The sequence below is a fragment of the Rhipicephalus microplus genome, chromosome 8 (genome assembly GCF_043290135.1).
Source record: "Rhipicephalus microplus isolate Deutch F79 chromosome 8, USDA_Rmic, whole genome shotgun sequence".
Lineage (NCBI taxonomy): Eukaryota > Metazoa > Arthropoda > Arachnida > Ixodida > Ixodidae > Rhipicephalus > Rhipicephalus microplus.
The window spans coordinates 124,911,600-124,916,191 of NC_134707.1; the positions used below are offsets into that span (position 1 = coordinate 124,911,600).

General features: G+C 45.0%; 1 non-coding gene across 1 annotated transcript; it reads left to right on the forward strand.

Moving 5' to 3' along the window:
- Positions 1-3,658: 3,658 nt before the first annotated feature.
- Positions 3,659-3,730, forward strand: TRNAG-UCC (transfer RNA glycine (anticodon UCC)). Its single transcript has one exon. It is a non-coding gene; the product is annotated as a tRNA-Gly (tRNA).
- The last annotated feature ends 862 nt before the right edge of the window (positions 3,731-4,592 follow it).

Here is a 4,592-nt window from a genome sequence, read left to right on the forward strand (position 1 = left end):
TCAACACTGTTAGTGCCTTTACGTTCACCGACACCTCCGCTGCGTCACAGGCAACGAGTCGATTGTTGACTCAGAGGCTGCGCTTACAATAATGATAGCAGGGATCACAATTTTAATGGCAGCCAAATTCAGACACGACCCGGAGCACTAGACAAGTTTCTGTCACTCTCTGTCCATCGTTACAATGCACGTGTTCCCGATGAACAGCTGAAAGCAGCTTCGCAAATGCCGGCGTCGGTGGTATAGTGGTTAGCATAGCTCCTCTCCAAGCCGTTGACCCGGGTTTGATTCCCAGCCGACGCACCTTTTCTATGTTGCTTTTTTCTAAGTGGTGTTGTAATGTGGAATACGCTGTTTATTCTATTGCACGAAAGCAATTCGGTTGTTTGACGAAAGCGGCCGACTATTTTAAAAATTAAAGTTTCATGTTTCAGATTCTTCTGACACAAAATAACTTCTGAGGCTCAAGTTGGGCTAACTTCTACTAATGCTTCACCACTGGTAGCGCCTTTACGTTCATTCACATCTCCACTTCGCCACAGGTAACGAGTCGATTGTTGACTCAGTGGCCGCGTTTACAATAAAGATAGCAGTGATCACAATTTTATAGGCAGCCAAATTCAGACACGCAACGGAGCGCCAGGAAACATTCTATCACTCTATCCCCTCGTTACAATGCACGTGTTCCGGATGAACAGTTGAAAGCAGCCCGGCAAGTGCTGGCGTTGGTGGTATAGTGGTTAGCATAGCTCCCTTCCAAGCCGTTGACCCTGGTTTGATTCCCAGCCGACGCACCTTTTCTATGTTGCTTTTTCTAAGATGTGTTATAATGTGGAATACGCTGTTTATTCTATTGCACGAAAGCGATTTGGCTGTTTGACGAAAACGACCGACTATTTTAAAAAGTAAGAGTTTCATGTTTCAGATTCTACTGCAACAAGATAAGTTCTGAGGCTTAAGTGTGGCAAACTCCTACTAGTGCTTCACCACTGTTAGCGCCTTTACGTTCATTGACACCTCCGCTGCGTCAGAGGTGACGAGTTTATTGTTAACTCAGAGGCCGCGCTTACAATGATAATAGCAGTGATCACAATTTTATAGGCAGCCAAATTCGGACACGGCACGGAGCACTAGACAATTTTCTGTCACTCTCTGGCCATCGTTGCAATGCACGTGTTCCCGATGAACCGCTGAAGGCAGCCTCGCAAATGCCGGCGTCGGTGGTATAGTGGTTAGCATAGCTCCCTTCCAAGCCGTTGACCCTGGTTTGATTCCCAGCCAACGCACCTTTTCTATGTTGCTTTTTTCTAAGATGTGTTATAATGAGGAATACGCTGTTTATTCTATTGCACGAAAGCCATTTGGTTCTTTGACGAAAACGCCCAACAATTTTAAAAAGTCAGAGTTTCATGATTCAGATTCTTATGCAGCAAAATAACTTCTCAGGCTGATGTTGGGCTAACTTCTCCTAATCCTTCACTACTGTTAGCGCCATTATGTTCATTGACACCTCCGCTGCGTCACAGGCAACAAGTCGATTGTTGACTCAGAGGCCGCGCTTACAATAATAATAGCAGTGATCACAATTTTATAGGCAGCCAAACTCAGACACGGCATGGAGCTCTAGACTATTTTCTGTCACTCTCTTCCCATCGTTACAATGCGCGTGTTCCCGATGAACAGCTGAAAGCAGCCTCGCAATCGCCGGCGTCGGTGGTATAGTGGTTAGCATAGCTTGCTTCCAAGCCGTTGACCCGGGTTTGATTCCCAGCCGACGCACCTTTTCTATGTTGCTTTTTTCTAAGATTTGTTATAATGTGCAATACGCTGTTTATTCTATTGCCTAAAGACCATTCAACGCCCAACTATTTTAAAAAGTCAGAGTTTCATGTTTCAGATTCTTCTGCAGCAAAATATGTTCTGAGGCTTAAGTGTGGCAAAGTTCTACTATTGCTTCACCAATGTTAGCGCCTTTACGTTCATTGACACCTCCGCTGCATCAGAGGTGACGAGTTGATTGTTAACTCAGAGGCCGCGCTTACAATAATGATAGCAGTGATCACAATTTTATAGGCAGCCAAATTCAGACACGGGACGGAGCACCAGGCAATATTCTGTCTCTCTCTGCCTATTGTTACAATGCACGTGTTCCGGATGAACAGCTGAAAGCAGCCAGGCAAATGCAGGCGTCGGTGCTTTAGTGGTTAGCATAGCTGCCTTCTAAACAGTTGACCCGGGTTTGATTCCCAGCCGACGTACCTTCTCCAAGTTGCTTTTTTCTAAGTTGTGTTATAACGTGCAATACGCTGTTTATACTATTGCACGAAAGCCATTTGGTTCTTTGACGAAAACGCCCAACAATTTTAAAAAGTCAGAGTTTCATGATTCAGATTCTTATGCAGCAAAATAACTTCTGAGGCTGATGTTAGGCTAACTTCTCCTAATCCTTCACTACTGTTAGCGCCATTACGTTTATTGACAACTCCGCTGCGTCACAGGCAACGAGTCGATTGTTGACTCAGAGGCCGCGCTTACAATAATAAAAGCAGTGATCACAATTTTATAGGCAGCCAAATTCAGACACGGCATGGAGCTCTAGACTATTTTCTGTCACTCTCTGCCCATCGTTACAATGCGCGTGTTCCCGATGAACAGCTGAAAGCAGCCTCGCAATTGCCGGCTTCGGTGGTATAGTGGTTAGCATAGCTTGCTTCCAAGTTGTTGACCCGGGTTTGATTCCCAGCCGACGCACCTTTTCTATGTTGCTTTTTCTAAGATAAGTTATAATGTGCAATATGCTGTTTATTCTATTGCATAAAAGCCATTCGGCTGTTTGACGAAAACGCCCAACAATTTAAAAAGTCAGAGTTTCATGTTTTAGATTCTTCTGCAGCAAAATAACTTCTGAGGCTAATGTTGGGCTAACTTCTCCTAATGCTTCACTACTGTTATCGCCATTACGTTCATTGACACCTCCGCTGCGTCACAGGCAACGAGTCTATTGTTGACTGAGAGGCCGTGCTTACAATAATCATAGCAGTGATAACAATTTTATAGGCAGCCAAATTCAGACACGCAACGGAGCCCTAGACAATTTTCTGTCACTCTCTACCCATCGTTACAATGCGCGTGTTCTCGATGAACAGCTGAAAGCAGCGTCGCAACTGCCGGCATCGGTGGTATAGTGGTAAGCATAGCTCCCTTCCAAGCCGTTGACCCGGGTTTGATTCCCAGCCGACGCACCTTTTCTATGTTGCTTTATTCTAAGTTGTGTTATAATGTGCAATGCGCTGTTTATTCTATTGCAAGAAAGCCATTCGGCTCTTTGATAAAACGCCTATTTTAACTAGTCAGAGTTTTATGTTTCAGATTCTACTGCAACAAGATAAGTTCTGAGGCTAAAGTGTGGCAAACTTCTACTATTGCTTCACCACTGTTAGCGCCTTTACGTTCATTGACACATCCGCTGCGTCACAGGCGACGAGTCGATTGTTGACTCAGAGGCCGCGCTTACAATAATGATAGCAGTGATCACAATTTTATAGGCAGCCAAACTCAGACACGGGACAGAGAACCAGGCAATATTTTATCGCTCTCTGCCCATCGTTACAATGCACGTGTTTCGGATGAACAGCGGAAAGCAGCCTCGCAAATGCTGGCGTCAGTGGTATAGTGGTTAGCATAGCTGCCTTCCAAGCAGTTGACCCGGGTTTGATTCCCGGCCGACGCATCTTATCTATGTTGCTTTTGCTAAGTTGTGTTATATTGTGAAATATGCTGTTTATTCTATTGCACGAAAGCCATTCGGCTGTTTGACGTAAACGCCCGACTACTTTAAAAAGTCAGAGTTTCATGTTTCAGATTCTTCTGCAAGAAAATAACTATTGAGGCTGAAGTTGGGCAAACGTCTACAACTGCTTCAACACTGTTAGCGCCTTTACATTCATTGACACCTCCGCTGCGTCACAGGCAATGAGTCGATTGTTGACTCAGAGGCCGCGCTTACAATAATATAGCAGTGATCACTATTTTATAGGCAGCCAAATTCAGACATGGCATGGAGCCCTAGACAAGTTTCTGTCACTCTCTGCCCATCGTTGCAATGCACGTGTTCCCGATGAACAGCTGAAAGCAGCTTCGCAAATGCCGGCGTCGGTGGTATAGTGGTTAGCATAGCTCCTCTCGAAGCCGTTGACCCGGGTTTGATTCCCAGCCGACGCACCTTTTCTATGTTGCTTTTTTCTAAGTGGTGTTATAATGTGGAATGCGCTGTTTATTCTATTGCACGAAAGCAATTCGGTTGTTTGACGAAAACGGCCGACTATTTTAAAAAGTCAGAGTTTCATGTTTCAGATTCTTCTGCAACAAAATAACTTTTGAGGCTGAAAATGGGCAAACTTCTACTACTGCTTCAACACTGTTAGTGCCTTTACGTTCACCGACACCTCCGCTGCGTCACAGGCAACGAGTCGATTGTTGACTCAGAGGCTGCGCTTACAATAATGATAGCAGGGATCACAATTTTAATGGCAGCCAAATTCAGACACGGCCCGGAGCACTAGACATTTTTCTGTCACTCTCTGGCCATCGTG